This window comes from Tachyglossus aculeatus, chromosome 5 (genome assembly GCF_015852505.1).
Source record: "Tachyglossus aculeatus isolate mTacAcu1 chromosome 5, mTacAcu1.pri, whole genome shotgun sequence".
In the NCBI taxonomy this organism is placed as follows: Eukaryota; Metazoa; Chordata; class Mammalia; order Monotremata; family Tachyglossidae; genus Tachyglossus; species Tachyglossus aculeatus.
The window spans coordinates 10,245,536-10,263,509 of NC_052070.1; the positions used below are offsets into that span (position 1 = coordinate 10,245,536).

Sequence of the window (17,974 nt, forward strand, 5' to 3'; positions counted from 1 at the left end):
AACATAGCGTTCGCTATCTTAATCCCCATTTTACAGATGGGGGAACTGAGGCCAAGAGAAGTGAAGTGACTTGCCCCAAGTCACACAGCAGGCAAGTGGCAGAGCAGGGATTAGAACCCGTGACCTTAAGACTCCCAGGCCCGGGATCTAGCCACAAAAGTGTTTTGCACACAGTAAGTGCTTAACAAAGACCATTAATAATAGTAATAATAATAATAATGGCATTTTATTAAGCGCTTATTATGTGCAAAGCACTGTTCTAAGCGCTGGGGAGATTACAAGGCGATCAGGTTGTTCCACGTGGGGCTCACAGTCTTCATCCCCATTTTACAGATAAGGCAACAGGCACAGAGAAGTTAAGTGACGTGCCCAAAGTCACACAGCTGACAAGTGGCGGAGCCGGGATTTGAACCCATGACCTCTGACTCCAAAGCCCGTGTTCCTTCCACTGAGCCACGCTGCTTCCCCATTACTACAGTAAGGCCTCAATGAGCACCACTGATTAATTGATCGATTGCTCTACGGGAGTTGGGGGTTCCTAGGCTGCCTCAGGATTGAATTAAAGGGCACAGATATTCAATCATACTTATTGAGTGCCTACTGTGTGCAAGGCACTGTACTAAGCGCTTTTGTCAGGTGGACCTGGAAAAGAAGGATCCGTGACGGAAGAAAATCGGGGAAGGTTGGCCCGAGGATCTGGGTTGTCAGGGAGGCTGACTGAGCTAATGGGGGCAGAGATTGGCACAGATGAGAAATCAATCAATCAATCGTATTTATTGAGCGCTTACTGTGTGCAGAGCACTGTACTAAGCGCTTGGGAAGTACAAGTCGGCAACACATAGAGACAGTCCCTACCCAACAGTGGGCTCAAGGGAACTCTCAATTCTGCCTCTCGGACAAACTGCTCTCCTTTCCCTTCCGCCAAAAGGAGAGCAGGGGATGACGGGGCACTCCCTGCGACCCTTAATCAATCGACCGTATTTATTGAGCGCTTACTGTGTGCAGAGCACTGTACTGAGCACTTGGGAGAGGACAATACAGCAGTAGAACAGACATATTTCCTGCCCACAATGAGCCCATGGCCTAGAGGAAATAAGGGGGAAAAGGAGGATAGGAAGCAGGGGCTGAATGAGAAGGGAGAAAGGGAAGGTGGAATAAATTATGAATAGTTACGTAAGCAGAGAAGCAGCGTGGCTCAGTGGAAAGAGTGCGGGCTTGGGAGCCGGAGGTTGTGGGTTCTAATCCCACCTCCGCCACTTATCTGTGTGACTGGGCAAATCACTTCACTTCTCTGGGCCTCAGTACCCTCATCTGTAAAATGGAGATTAAGACGGTGAGCTCCACCTGGTTACCTTGTATCTCTCCCAGCGCTTAGAACAGTGTTCGGCACATAGTAAGCACTTAATACCAAAATTATTATTATTATTATTATTATTAAGCACCGAGGGATGAATAAAAGGGACAAATCCCAGCGCAAAGGCAATGCGGAAGGGAGTGGGAGAAAACGAAATGAGGGCTTAGTCAGGGAAGGCCTCCTGGAGGAGATGGGCCTTCAATAAGGCTTTAAAGGGCTGGGGGAGAGTCGAAAGTGCTCAGTACAGTGCCCTGCACACAGTAATAGTTAATATGAACAACTAAAATAGAGTAATAAATCTGTACAAACATATATACAGGTGCTGTGGGGAGGGGAAGGAGGTAGGGCCGGGGGGGATGGGGATGAGGAAAGGAAAGCGCCGGGGAGGTTACAAGGAGGTTGTCCCACGGGGGGCTCACAGTCTTCATCCCTATTTTACAGATGAGAGAACTGAGGCCCAGAGAAGTGAAGTGACTTGCCCAAAGTCACACAGCTGACAGTTGGTGGAGTCGGGATTTAAACCCATGACCTCTGACTCCAAAGTCCGGGCTCCTTCCACAGAGCCATGCAAGGTCACACTGCAGACATCTTAAGCCCCTTTGACACCTTGAGGAGTTGTGTCTACCTGCTTTGTTGTTGTACCAATTAATCCGTCAATCACATTTTTTATGTATTTGTTAATCTTGTTAACAATAATTATGGTATTTAATACTAATACTCCCCCCTCTAGACTGTGAGCCTGTTGTTGGGTAGGGACCGTCTCTATATGTTGCCCACTTGTACTTCCCAAGCGCTCAGTACAGTGCTCTGCACACAGTAAACGCTCAATAAATATGATTGAATGAATGAATGAATGAAGTGCTCAATAAGTATGACTGACTGACAGTGCTGTTCTAAGCGCTGGGGAGGTTACAAGGTGATCAGGTTGTTCCACGTGGGGCTCACAGTCTTCATCCCCATTTAACAGATGAGTTGAAGGTAACACTGAGGCTACGGGCTTGTGGCATGGAGGTGGGGCTGTCTACAGTGGCGGGAAAGTCAGGGAGAGGAGAGTTTAAGCCACGTGGGGCAGGAACTGTACTTAATAATGAAGACATTTGTTAAGCACTTACTATGTGCCAAGCACTGTTCTAAGCGCAGGGGTAGCTACAAGGTAATCAGGTCATCCCACGTGGGGCTCCCAGTCTTCATCCCCATTTTCCAGATTCATTCAATCGTATTTACTGAGCGCTTACAGTGTGCAGAGCACTGTACTAAGCGCTTGGGAAGTCCAAGTTGGCAACATATAGAGACGGTCCCTACCCAGCTGATGAGTGGTATAGGCGGGATTAGGACCCACGACCTCTGACTCCCAAGCCTGGGCTCTTTCCACTGAGCCGCGCTACGTGCCCCAGTCAATCAATCGTATTTATTGAGCGCTTACTGTGTGCAGAGCACTGTACTAAGCGCTTGGGAAGTACATGTCGGCAACACATAGAGACAGTCTCTACCCAACAGCGGGCTCAGCGCTTGCCATGGGGTAAGGGCCCGACAGACACCCCCATTATTATAACTCTTCATACAGGTGCGTGGGAGGAGATGGCGGGGGCCTATAAAGGCCGCCAGCTGATCCGAGAAAATAATAATAATAATAATAATAATAATAATGGCATTTATTAAGTGCTTACTATGTGCAAAGCACTGTTCTAAGCGCTGGGGAGGGTACAAGGTGATAAGGCTGTCCCACGGGGGACTCACAGTCTTCACCCCCATTTTACAGATGAGGAAACTGGGGCCCGGAGAAGTGAAGTGACTTGCCCAAAGTCACACAGCTGACAAGTGGCAGAGCCGGGATTTGAACCCATGACCTCTGACTCCAAAGCCCGGTCTCTTTCCACTGAGCCACGCTGCTTCTAAGAGAAAACACTCCGGATGACTGTCACCTTGGGCGGCCTGACAGTCTCACATTCATTCATTCACTCAATCGTATTTATTGAGCGCTTACTGTGTGCACAGCACTGTACTAAGCGCTTGGGAAGTCCAAGCTGGCACTTGCAATTAACTCCGTGTCGGGAGGCGTGTGGGGGCATTGGAGGCGAGGGCGAGCCCTGCTTACACATCCAGGCTCCTGGTGGGGCTGAAGAAGCAGTGTGGCTCAGTGGAAAGAGCCCGGGCTTTGGAGTCAGAGGTCATGGGTTCAAATCCCGACTCCACCACATGTCTGCTGTGTGATCTTGGGCAAGTCGCTTAACTTCTCTGGGCCTCAGTTACCTCATCTGTAAAATGGGGATGAAGACTGTGAGCCCCACGTGAGACAACCTGATCTAGCCTGTATCCTCCCCAGCGCTTAGAACAGTGCTTTGCACATAGTAAGCGCTTAACAAATGCCAATTATTATTATTATTACTTATTCATTCATTCATTCAATCGTATGTATTGAGTGCTTACTGTGTGCAGAGCACTGTGGTTAGCGCTTGGGAAGTCCAAGTTGGCAACATCTAAAGACGGTCCCTACCCGACAACGGGCTCACAGTCTAGAAGGGGGAGACAGACGACAAAACCAAACATGTGGACAGGCGTCAAGTCGTCAGAACAAAAAGAGTTAGAGCAAAATGCGCATCATTAACAATCAATCAATCGTATTTATTGAGCACTTACTGTGTGCAGAGCACTGTACTAAGCGCTTGGGAAGTACAAGCTGGCAACATATAGAGACAGTCCCTACCCAACAGTGGGCTCACAGTCTAAACGGGGGAGACAGAGAACAAAACCAAACATACTAACAAAATAAAATAAATAGAATAGATACGTACAATTAAAATAAATAGAGTAATAAATCTGTACAAACATATATACATATATACAGGTGCTGTGGGGAAGGGAAGGAGGTAAGGTGGGGGGATAGAATAGTAAGTAATAGTATAGTAAGTATGTACAAGTAGAATAAATAGAGTGATAAATCTGTACAAACATCTATACAGGTGCTGTGGGGAGGGGAAGGAGGTAGGGCGGGGGGGGGATGGAGAGGAGGTGAGCTCTCAGTAGGGCTTTTTTGTTATTTTATAGCATTTATTAAGCGCTTACTATGTGCAAAGCACTGTTCTAAGCGCTATGAAGGGAGGAAGAGAGCTAGCTTGGCGGATGTGCGGAGGGAGGGCGTTCCGGGCCAGGGGTCCACGGTGGGACGGGCGAGAGCGAGGTGCAGTGAAGAGGTTAGCGGCAGAGGAGAGAAACGCTCAGCACAGTCCCGCTTTAAAAGAGTAATGTCAGCGCTCCCGTTTGTTCAGTCCCCTGGCTCTGAAGTGACAAGGTGAAGTGCCCGCCTAACCACACCCTTCCCCTGGCCTCATCCATCAATCAGGGCTACTTGTTGAGTGCTTACTGTGTGCTGGGCACTGGCGCTTAGTGCAGTGCTCTGCACACAGTAAGCGCTCAATAAATACGATTGATTGATTCCTCTCCCCCTCGTCCCCCTCTCCATCCCCCCATCTTACCTCCTTCCCTTCCCCACAGCACCTGTATATACGGATAGATGTTTGTACAGATTTATTACTCTATTTTACTTGTACAGATCTATTCTATTTATTTTATTTTGTTAGTAGGTTTGGTTTTGTTCTCTGTCTCCCCCTTTTAGACTGTGAGCCCACTGTTGGGTAGGGACTGTCTCTATATGTTGCCAACTTGTACTTCCCAAGCGCTTAGTCCAGTGCTCTGCACACAGTAAGCGCTCAATAAATACGATTGATTGATTGATTCCTCTCCCCCTCGTCCCCCTCTCCATCCCCCCATCTTACCATCTTCTCTTCCCCACAGCACCTGTATATATGTATATATGTTTGTACATATTTATTATTCTATTTTACTTGTACAGATCTATTCTATTTATTTTATTTTGTTAGTAGGTTTGGTTTTGTTCTCTGTCTCCCCCTTTTAGACTGTGAGCCCACTGTTGGGTAGGGACTGTCTCTAAATGTTGCCAACTTGGACTTCCCAAGCACTTAGTACAGTGCTCTGCACACAGTAAGCGCTCAATAAATACGATTGATTAATTGATTGATTCCTCTCCCCCTCGGCATCCCCCCATCTTACCTCCTTCCCTTCCCCACAGCACCTGCATATATGTATATATGTTTGTACATATTTATTATTCCATTTATTTTACTTGTACAGATCTATTCTATTTATTTTATTTTGTTAGTAGGTTTGGTTTTGTTCTCTGTCTCCCCCTTTTAGACTGTGAGCCCACTGTTGGGCAGGGACTGTCTCTATATGTTGCCAACTTGTACTTCCCAAGCGCTTAGTACAGTGCTCTGCACACAGTAAACGCTCAATAAATGCGATTGATTGATTGGACTGAGCGCTTGGGAGAGGACCGTATAACAGAGGTCACTCAGCCAGTCGTAGAGCGGCAGCATGGCGAGTGGCTAGAGCCCGGGGCCTGGGATTCATCATCATCATCATCATCAATCGTATTTATTGAGCGCTTACTATGTGCAGAGCACTGTACTAAGCGCTTGGGAAGTACAAATTGGCAACATATAGATAAGGTCATGTGTTCTAATCCCGGCTCTGCCTCTTGTCTGCTGTGTGACCTTGGGCAAGTCACTTCACTTCTCTTAGAACAGTGCTTTGCCCGTAGTAAGCGCTTGACAAATACCAGCATTATTATTATTATTATTCTCTGTGCCTCAGTTTCCTCATCTGTCAAATGGGGATTGAGAACTGTGAGTCCCACGTGGGACAGGGACTGTGTCCAACCAGATCTGCTTGTATCCACCACAGCGTTTAATACAGTGCCTGACACACAGTTAAGCGCTTACCAAATACCATAATAATAATAATAATAATGGTATTTGTTAAGTGCTTACTATGTGCCAAGCACTGTTCTAAGTACTGTGGCTTAGAAGCAGCGTGGCTCAGTGGAAAAAGCCTGGGCTTTGGAGTCAGAGGTCATGGGTTCGAATCCCGACCGCCACATGTCTGCTGTGTGACCTTGGGCAAGTCACTTAACTTCTCTGAGCCTCAGTTACCCCATCTGTAAAATGGGGATTAAGACTGTGAACCCCACATGGGACAACCTGATCACTTTGTATCCCCCCCAGCGCTTAGAACAGTGCTTTGCACATAGTAAGTGCTTAACAAATGCCAACATTAAGTACTGGGGGGAGATACACAGTAATCAAGTTGTCCCTCGTGGGGCTCACGGTCTTAATCCCCATTTTACAGATGGGGTAACTGAGGCCCAGAGAAGTGAAGTGACTTGCCCAAGGTCAATCAATCAATCAATCGTATTTATTGAGCTCTTACCGTGTGCAGAGCACTGTACTAAGCGCTTGGGAAGTCCAAGTTGGCAACATCTAGAGACAGTCCCTACCCAACAGTGGGCTCACAGTCTAGAAGGGGGAGGTCACCCAGCTGACGAGCGGCAGGGCCGGAATTAGAATTCATGACCTCTGACTCTCAAGCCCATGCTCTTTCCACTGGGCCACACTGCTTCTATTGCTGACTATTATTATAGTCAGTCGCATTTACTGAGCACTTATTGTGTGCAGAGCACTGTACTAAGCGCTTGGGAGAGTGCCATTCAACAGACATGTCCCCTGTCCAGTCTAGAGGGCCACTATCCCTCGTCCCCCTCTCCATCCCCCCGCCTTACCTCCTTCCCTTCCCCACAGCACCTGTACATATGTATATATGTTTGTACATATTTATTACTCAATTTATTTTACTTGTACATATCTATTCTACTTATTTTATTTTGTTAGTATGTTTGGTTTTGTTCTCCGTCTCCCCCTTTTAGACTGTGAGCCCACTGTTGGGTAGGGACCGTCTCTATATGTTGCCAACTTGGACTTCCCAAGCGCTTAGTACAGTGCTCTGCACACAGTAAGTGCTCAATAAATACGATTGATTGATTGATTAAACCGGACAGTCCCTATCCCGGTCCCAACCCCAGGAGGTCCTTCCCATCTGCCGGCCGTGGCCGAGGTCTGGCCGCTTCGGTCCTGTCACTCAGTCAATCCAATTTATTCCGGGTGAACTGCGTGCAGAGCGCTGTACTAAGCGCTGGGGAGAGGACACTCGAACACTAGGAGAGACAGCACGGCATAATGGATACAGCCCGGGCCTGGGAGTTGGAAGGTCATGGGTTCTTATCCCGGCTCTGCCACTTGCCTGCTGGGTGACCTTGGGTATGTCACTTCACTTCTCTGGGCCTCAGTTCCCTCATCTGGAAAATGGGGATGAAAACTGTGAGCCCCACATGGGACAACCTGACCACCTTGTATCTCCCCCAGTGCTTAGAACAGTGCTTGGCACATAGTAAGCGCTTAATAATAATAATAATAATGTTGATATTTGTTAAGCGCTTACTATGTGCCAAGCACTGCTCTAAGCGCTGGGGGGATACAAGGTAATCAAGGTTGTCCCAGGTGGGGCTCACAGTCAATCTCCCTTTTACAGATGAGGGCACTGAGGCCCAGAGAATAATAATAATAATCAATCAATCGTATTTACTGAGCGCTTACTGTGTGCAGAGCACTGTACTAAGCGCTTCAGAAGTACAAGTTGGCAACATAATGACAATGATGGCATTTATTAAGCGCTTACTATGTGCAAAGCACTGTTCTAAGCGCTGGGGAAGTTATAAGGTGATCAGGTTGTCCCCTGGGGGGCTCACAGTCTTAAAACCCATTTTACGGATGAGGTAACTGAGGCCCAGAGAAGTGAAGTGACTTGCCCAAAGTCACACAGCTGACAAGTGTGACTCCCCCTTCTAGACTGTGAGCCCACTGTTGGGTAGGGACCGTCTCTCTATGTTGCCAACTTGGACTTCCCAAGCGTTTAGTACAGTGCTCTGCACACAGTAAGCGCTCAATCAATACGATTGAATGAATGAATGGACGAAAGTGCCCGCTATTGGGTGTGGACCATCTCTATATGTTGCCAACTTGTACTTCCCAAGCACTTAGTCCAGCACTCTGCACACAGTAAGTGCTCAATAAATACAATTGAATGAATGAATGAGTGAATGAATGAAAGGCCCACCTCCTCCAAGAAGCCTTCCCTGACTAAGCCCCCCTTTCCTCGCCTCCCGCTCCCTTCTGCATCGCCCCGACTTGCTCCCTTTCTTCATCCCCCTCCCAGCCCCACACCACTTCGGTCCACATCTGTCATTGATTTATTTCTATTAAAGTCCGTCTCCCCAACTCTAGTCCGTCAGCCGGTTGTGGGCAGGGGACGTGGCTGTTCTAATTTTGTTTATCGTCCTCTCCCCCGCGCTTAGTGCACGTATTAAACGCTCGATTAATATAACCGAATGAATAAATGCCACCGGCGGTCAGAGCGGCTCAAGGGGCGAGTGGTCGGCAGGACGGCCGAGCCTGCGGTGAGGCAGGGTGGCCTGGTGCTCTGCACGCAGTAAGCGCTCAATAAATACGATTGATTGATTGATTGATTGGTGGAGTCGGGAATGGGAGGCAAAGGACCTGGGTTCTAATCCTCCATCTACCTTGGTGCTTAGGACACCGTAAGCGCTCAATAAACACGACTGACTAAACGAGGGGGAGACAGACATCAATTGAGAAGCACCATGTCATAGTGGCTACAGCCCGGGCCTCGGAGGCAGAAAGTTGTGGGTTCTAATCCAGAAGCTGCATGGTTTAGTGAAAATCAATCAATCAATCAATCAATCGTATTTATTGAGCGCTTATTGTGTGCAGAGCACTGTACTAAGCGCTTGGGAAGTACAAGTTGGCAACATATAGAGACAGTCCCTCCCCAACAGTGGGCTCACAGTCTAAAAGGGGGAGACAGAGAACAAAACCAAACATACTAACAAAATAAAATAAATAGAATAGATATGTACAAGTAAAATAAATAAATAGAGTAATAAATATGTACAAACATATATACATATATACAGGTGCTGTGGGGAAGGGAAGGAGGTAAGATCGGGGGGATGGAGAGGGGAAAAGAGCCCGGGCTTGAGAGTCAGAGGTCGTGAGTCCTAATCCCGGCTCCGCCACTTGTCAGCTGTGTGACTGTGGGCAAATAGCTTCTCTGTGCCTCAGTTATCTCATCTGTAAAATGGGGATGTGGGACAATCTGATCACCTTGTATCCTCCCCAGCGCTTAGAACAGTGCTTTGCACATAGTAAGCACTTAACAAATGCCATTATTGTTATTATTATTATTATTATTATTCTCTGGGCCTCAGTGACCTCATCTGGAAAATGGGGGTTAAGACTGTGAGCCCCATGGGGGACAGCCTGATGACCCCGTATCCCCCCAGGTGCTTAGAATAGTGCTTGGCACATAGCAAGTGCTTAACAAATACCGTCATTCATTCATTCAATCGTATTTATGGAGCGCTTACTGTGTGCAGAGCACTGTACTAAGTGCTTGGATAGTACAATTCAGCAATAAAGAGACAGTCCCTGCCCATACCAATCAATCAATCGTATTTATTGAGGGCTTACTGTGTGCAGAGCACTGTACTAAGTGCTTGGGAAGTACAAGTTGGCAACATATAGAGACATTCAATCAATCAATTGTATTTATTGAGCGCTTACTGCATGCAGAGCACTGTACTAAGCGCTTGGGAAGTACAAGTTGGCAACATATAGAGACAGTCCCTACCCAACCGTGGGCTCACAGTCTAGAAATAGCATTTATTCAGCGCTTACTATGTGCAAAGCACTGTTCTAAGGCACTGGGGAGGTTACAAGGTGATCAGGTTGTCCCACGGGGGGCTCACAGTCCTCATCCCCATTTTACAGATGAGGGAACTGAGGCTCAGAGAAGTGAAGTGACTCGTCCAAAGTCACACAGCTGACAGGTGGCGGGGCCGGGATTCGAGCCCATGACCTCTGACTCCAAAGCCCGGGCTCTTTCCACTGCTTCTCATACCAGGCTAACAGTATGGAAGGGGGGGAGATGGATGCCAATACAAGTCAATAGGCATCAATACAAATAAATAGAATTATAGATATGCGCATATATGGGGGAGAGAGCAAAGGGAGCCAGTCGAGGCAACGTGGATGGGAGGGGGAGCTGAGGAAAAGGGGGGCTTAGTCTGGGAAGGCTTTCTGGAGGAGGTGAGCCTTCAGTAGGGCTTGGAAGAGGGGAAGAGTGATTATTTGGCAGATTTGAGGAGGGCCAGAGGAAGGATGTGGGACAGGGGTGGACGGTGGGACGGGAGAGATGGAGGCCCAGTGAGGACATGAGCAGCTGCAGAGGAGCGGAGGGTGCGGGCTGCGCCGGAGAAGGATGGAAGGGAGGTGAGGGAGGACGGGGTGAGGGGATGGATGGACAGCCTTGAAGCCGAGAGTGAGGAGATTTTGCTTCATGCGAAGGTTGATAGGCAACCACGGGAGATTTTTGAGGATGGGAGTGACAGGCCCAGAGCGTTTCCCTACAGAGGTAATCCAGGCAGCAGAGTGAAGTATAGACTGAAGCGGGGAGAGACGGGAGGATGGGAGATCAGAGAGGAGGCCGATGCAGTCATCCAGTCGAGATAGGATGAGAGATTGAACCGGTAAAGTAGCGATTTGGATGGAGAGGAAAGGGCAGATCTTGGCGATGTTGTGACCGGTGAGACCGACAGGTTTTGGTGAGGGATTGGATGTGTGGGGTGAATGGGAGAGCGGAATTAAGGATGACACCAAGGTTGCGGGCTTGTGAGACGGGAAGGATGGTAGTGCTGTCCACAGTGACGGGAAAGCCAGGGAAAGGATGGGGTTTGGGAGCGAGGGAGAGAGAACAGGGGAGGCGATAGAGATTTGAGTATCATCCACATAGAGATGAGAGTTGAAGCCGTGGGAGCGAATGAGTTCTCCAAGGGAGTGAGTGTAGATGAAGAACAGAAGGGGACCAAGAACTGACCTTTGAGGGGGTGAGAGGGGGAAGAGGAGCCCGTGAAGGAGGTTGAGAATGAACGGCCAGAGAAATAAGCGTGGCTCAGTGGAAGGAGCCCGGGCTTTGGAGTCAGAGGTCATGGGTTCAAATCCCGGCTCCGCCAATTGTCAGCTGTGGGACTTCGGGCAAGTCACTTCACTTCTCTGTGCCTCAGTTCCCTCATCCGTAAAATGGCGATTATTGAGCCCCCTGTGGGACAACCTGATCACCTTGTAACCTCCCCAGGGCTTAGAGCAGTGCTCATAGTAAGCGCTTAATAAATGCCACCGTCATCAAATAAGAGGAGAACCAGGAGAGGACGGAGTCAGTGAAGCCGAGGTTGGATAACGTATTGAGGAGAAAGGGATGGGCCACGGTGTCGAAGGCAGCCGAGAGGTCGAGGAGGATTAGGACGGAGTAGGAGCCGTTGGATTTGGCAAGGAGGAGGTCGTTGGTGACCTTTGAGAGGGCGGTTTCGGTGGAGTGGAGGGGGCGGAAGCCAGATTGGAGGGGGGCCAGGAGAGAGTTGGAGGAGAGGAATTTGAGGCAGCGAGCGTAGATGACTCGCTCCGGGAATTTGGAAAGGAAGGGTAGGAGGGAGATGGGGAGATAACTGGACGGGGCTGCGGGGCCAAGTGGGGCTGGTTTAGGATGGGGGAGACGTGGGCATGTTTGAAGGCAGAGGGGAAGAAGCCGTGAGCGGTTGAAGATGATGATGGTGATGGCATTTGGTAAGCGCTTACTCTGTGCAAAGCACTGTTCTAAGCGCTGGGGGGGGATACAAGGTGATTAAGTTGTCCCACATGGGGCTCACAGTCTTAATCCCCATTTTACAGATGAGGGAACTGAAGTTAAGTGACTTGCCCAAGGTCACACAACAGACATGTGGCAGAGCCGGGAGTCAAACCCATGACCTCTGACTCCAAAGCCCGCGTTCTTTCCACTGAGCCATGCTGCTTCTCTTATGGTAACTAAGATGATAACTAAGGAGGGAAGGGGCGAAGGAATGGGGTCCGGTGTGAACCGGGAGGGGATGGAACTTGAGAGGAGGGAGGAGGAGATTCCTCTGAAGATACTGCTGGGAAGGATGGCAGAGGTCCTGGGTTCGAATGCCGGCTCTGCCACCCGTCTGCTGCGTGACCTTGGCCAAGTCCCTCCCCCTCTCTGGGCCTCAGCTCCCTCATCTGTAACATGTGAGCCCCATGAGAAGCAGCGTGGCTCAGTGGAAAGAGTGCGGGCTTGGGAGTCAGAGGTCATGGGTTCGAATCCCACCTCCCCCACATGCCTGCTGTGTGACCTTGGGCAAGTCACTTCACTTCTCTGTGCCTCAGTTCCCTCATCTGTAAAGTGGGGATTAAGACTGTGAGCCCCACATGGGACAACCTCATCTCCTTGTGTTCCCCCCCGTGCTTAGAACAGTGCTTTGCACATAGTAAGCACTTAACAAATACCAACATTATTATCATGGGGGATAGGGACTATGTCCCGCCTGATTACCTAGTATCTACACCAGTGCTTAGAATAATGCTTAGCACATAGCATTACTCTATTTTATTTGTACATATTTATTCTATTTATTTTATTTTGTTAATATGATTTGTCTTCTTGTCTGTCTCCCCCTTCTAGACTGTGAGCCCGCTGTTGGGTAGGGACCGTCTCTAGATGTTCCCAACTTGGACTTCCCAAGCACTTAGTACAGTGCTCTGCACACAGTAAGCGCTCAATAAATACAACTGAATGAATGAATGATGGGAAAGTTGAAAAGGGAGCCGAGAGGAAGGGAGATAGGTGGGGGGGGGGGGGGGGGGTATTTGGTGGTGTTAATTTTCCTAATGAAGTAGGTGGCCAATCAATCAATCAATCGTATTTATTGAGTGCTTACTGTGTGCAGAGCACTGTACTAAGCGCTTGGGAAGTACAAGTTGGCAACATATAGAGACGGTCCCTACCCAACAGTGGGCTCACAGTCTCACGCTCAGCGGCCCGAGCGTGAGAGCGAAGGAGGCGGACAGCGGTGGTGATCCAGGGCTGTGGGTTAGTGAGTGCGACAGCGACCGAAGGATAGGGGAGGGAGCGAGTTGAGCGTTTAGTACAGTGCCTGGCACACCGTATGAGCTCAACGAATACAAGAGCCCGGCCTTGGGAGTCAGAGGCCGTGGGTTCTAACCCCAGCTCTGCTACTTGTCAGCTGCAGGACTTTGGGCAAGTCACTTCACTTCTCTGGGCCTCAGTTCCCTCATCTGGAGAATGGGGATTAAGGCTGCGAGCCCCACGTGGGACGACATAATAATAATAGTGGCATTTATTAAGCGCTTACTATGTGCAAAGCACTGTTCTAAGCACTGGGGAGGTTACAAGGTGATCAGGTTGTCCCACGGGGGGCTCACAGTCTTCATCCCCATTTTACAGATGAAGTAACTGAGGCCCGGAGAAGTTAAGTTTCTAGACTGTGAGTCCGCTGTTGGGTAGGGACTGTCTCTATGTGTTGCCGACTTGTACTTCCCAAGCGCTTAGTACAGTGCTCTGCACATTGTAAGCGCTCAATAAATACGATTGATGAGGATGACTGATGATGTCGACTGGTACTTCCCAAGCGCTTAGTACAGTGCTCTGCACACAGTAAGCGCTCAATAAATACGATTGATTGATTGATTATACTTCCCAAGCGCTTAGTACAGTGCTCAGCACATAGTAAGCGCTCAATAAATACGATTGATGATGATGATTGATGATGTCGACTTGTACTTCCCAAGCGCTTAGTACAGTGCTCTGCACACAGTAAGCGCTCAATAAATACGATTGATTGATTGATTGATTGATTAGGTGACTTGCCCAGAGTCACACAGCTGACAATTGGCGGAGCCGGGCATATAACCTTGTATCTCCCCCAGCGCTTACAACAGTGCTTAGCACATAGTAAGCGCTTAACAATCGTTCTGCGAGTCAGAAGGTCATGGGTTCTAATCCCGGCTCCGCCGCTTGTCTGCTGTGTGACCTTGAGCCAATCACTTCACTTCACTTCTTCTGAGCAGCGTGGCTCAGTGGAGAAGAGCCCGGGCTTTGGAGTCAGAGGTCATGGGCTCAAACCCCGGCTCCGCCAATCGTCAGCTGGGTGACTTTGGGCAAGTCACTTCTCTGGGCCTCAGTGACCTCATCTGTAAAATGGGGATTGAGACTGTGAGCCCCCCGTGGGACAACCTGATCACCTTGTAACCTCCCCAGCGCTTAGAACGGTGCTTGGCACATAGTAAGCGCTTAATAAATGCCATTATTATTATTATTATTTTCTGGGCCTCAGTTCCCTCATTCATTCAATCGTATTTGCTGGGCGCTTACCGGGTGCAGAGCACTGTACTAAGCGCTTGGAAAGTGCAATTCGGCAACAGACAGAGACAATCCCTACCCAACAACGGGAAGGGGGATGGAGACTGTGAGCCCCACATGGGACGCACTGTACTTCCCAATTGTATTTCCCAAACTGTACTTTCCAAGTGCTTAGTACAGTCCCTCCCTACCTCCTTCCCCTCCCCACAGCACCTGTATATATTTCTACAGATTTATTACTATTTTACTTGTACATATTTACTATTCTATTTATTTTGTTAATGATGTGCCTATGGCTATAATTCTATTTATTCTGATGATTTTGACACCTCTCTCCATGTTTAGTTTTGCTGTCTGTCCCCCCGTTCTAGACTGTGAGCCCGTTGTTGGGTGGGGTCTGTCTCTGTTGCCGACTTGTACTTCCCAAGCGCTTAGTACAGTGCTCTGCACATGGTGAGCACTCAATAAATACGACTGAATGAATGAATGCTCTGCACACAGTCAGCGCTCAATAAATGCCCGCTGTTGGGTAGGGACCGTCTCTATATGTTGCCAACTTGTACTTCCCAAGCGCTTAGTACAGTGCTCTGCACACAGTAAGCGCTCAATATGATTGAATGAATAAATACGATTGAATGAATGAATGACAGGCCCTGGGTCCAACCCGATTTGCTTGCCCCACCCCAGCGCTTAGTACATTCATTCATTCATTCAATCGTATTTATTGAGCACTTACTGTGTGCAGAGCACTGTACTAAGCGCTTGGGAAGTACAAGTTGGCAACATATAGAGATGGTCCCTACCCAACAATGGGCTCAGTGCCTGACCCACAGGAAGCGCTTAACAAATAGCACAATGATTGACAGAGGGGAATACAGCCATTACGGAGAAGCAGCATGGCTCAATGGGAAGAGCCCGGGTTTGGGAGTCAGAGGTCATGGGTTCAAATCCCATTTCTGCCACTTATCAGCTGGGTGACTTTGGGCAAGTCACTTCACTTCTCCGGGCCTCAGTTCCCTCATCTGGAAAATGGGGATGAAGACTGTGAGCCCCCAATGGGGCAATCTGATCACCTTGTAACCTCCCCAACACTTAGAACAGTGCTTTGCACATAGTAAGCGCTTAATAAATGCCATTATTATTATTATCATCAGCTGGGTGACTTTGGGCAAGTCACTTCACTTCTCTGGGCTTCAGTTCCCTCATCTGGAAAATGGGGATGAAGACTGTGCGCCCCACGTGGGACAACCTGATCACCTTGTAACCTCCCCAGTGCTTAGAACAGTGCTTTGCACATAGTAGGCACTTAATAAATGCCATTATTATTATTATCAGTTGGGTGACAGAACAGTGCTTTGCACATAGTAAGCGCTTAATAAATGCCATTATTATTATTATTATTATCAGCTGGGTGACTTTGGGCTAGTCACTTCACTTCTCTGGGCCTCAGTGACCTCATCTGGAAAATGGGGATGAAGGCTGTGGGCCCCATGTGGGACAACCTGATCATCTTGTAACCTCCCCAGCGCTTAGAACAGTGCTTGGCACATAGTAGGCACTTAACAAATGCCATTATTATTATTATTATTATCAGCTGGGTGACTTTGGGCAAGTCACTTCACTTCTCTGGGCCTCAGTTCCCTCATCTGGAAAATGGGGATGAAGACTGAGCGCCCCACGTGGGACAACCTGATCACCTTGTAACCTCCCCGGCGCTTAGAACAGGGCTTTGCACATTGTAGGTGCTTAATTAATGCCATCGTTATCATTATTTATCATCATCATCAATCGTATTTATTGAGCGCTTACTATGTGCAGAGCACTGTACTAAGCGCTTGGGAAGTACAAATTGGCAACATATAGAGACAGTCCCTACCCAACAGTGGGCTCACAGTGTAAAAGTTTACATAGTAAACTTACTATGTGCAGAGCACTGTACTAAGCGCTTGGGAAGTACAAATTGGCAACATATAGAGACAGTCCCTACCCAACAGTGGGCTCACGGTGTAAAAGTTTACATAGTAAACTTACTACGTGCAGAGCACTGTACTAAGCGCTTGGGAAGTACAAACTGGCAACATATATTCTTAGAGCCCAACAGTGGGCTCACGGTGTAAAAGTTCACATAGTAAGCGCTTAATAAAATGCCACTATTATTATTATTATTAAAACAAATGCCATCATGATTATTATGAACATGAACCGACCCCAAAGCACAGTACAATATTCGACCCCAAGGGCCTCCCAACCCCCCTATTAAGTGTTGGTCTTCATAGTTGGGGGGGGGGGTCGGTTGGGGTCCAGTAAGATCAATCAATTAATCAATCGTATTTATTCATCATCATCATCAATCGTATTTATTGAGCGCGTACTGTGTGCAGAGCACTGTACTAAGCGCTTGGGAAGTCCAAATTGGCAACATCTAGAGACGGTCCCTACCCAACAGTGGGCTCACAGTCTAAAAGGGGGAGACAGAGAACAAAACCAAACATCCTCACAAAATAAAATAAATAGAATAGATATGTACAAATAAATTAAATAAATAAATGAGTAAAAAAATATGTACAAACATATATACATATATATATTGAGCGCTTACTATGTGCAGAGCACTGTACTAAGCGCTTGGGAAGTACAAAAGACAGAGGGCCGGAGGCAGGGGACTCACCAGCAAGACAGGCCCCACTTCCGGCCTCAGGCTCGGCCTGGTCCTCGGCCACGCCCCTTTCCCCCCCACCGCTCCGAGCCGCCCTCAGCTGGACGTGCGTCACTTCCGGCCCCGCCCCACGCCCTTCTGCCAGTAATGGCGGCTCGGCGCCCTAGGGGACCGGAAACGGAAGCGCCCGTCCCTATGGAAACCAACCGCCGGGCCAATGGGAAGAGGCGGGGGCGGCGGCCATCTTGGTAAAGGATGAAGAACCAGGAAGTGCCGCCTCGGGGAGAAGGAGGAGTCAGAAGGGAGCCGTGAGCCCTTCCCGTACCCTTTTATTCATTCATTCATTCATTCATCCACCCATTAAGCGCTTAGTGCAGTGCTCTGCACACAGTAAGTGCTCAATAAATACGATTGAATGAATGAATGAATCCATTCATTCATCCATCCATCTATTAAGCGCTTACTACAGTGCTCTGTACACAGTAAGCGCTCAATAAATACGATTGAATGAATGAATGAATCCAGTCATTCATCCACCCATTTTTAAGCGCTTAGTGCAGTGCTCTGCACACAGTAAGCGCTCAATAAATACGATTGAATGAATGAATCCATTCATTCATCTATCCATTAAGCGCTTAGTACAGTGCTCTGCACACAGTAAGTGCTCAATAAATACGATTGAATGAATGAATGAATCCATTCATTCATCCATCCATCCATTAAGCGCGTAGTCCAGTGCTCTGCACACAGTAAGCGCTCAATAA

General features: G+C 48.4%; 1 protein-coding gene across 1 annotated transcript in view; it reads right to left on the reverse strand.

The window, feature by feature from the left end:
* LOC119928365 (STAM binding protein) overlaps window positions 1-17,299 on the reverse strand; it is a 47,981-nt gene extending 30,682 nt beyond the window's left edge. The window contains 1 exon segment of the mRNA XM_038746553.1: window positions 17,223-17,299. The gene's annotated coding sequence lies outside the window, so the exon portion shown is untranslated.
* Window positions 17,300-17,974: the final 675 nt, after the last annotated feature.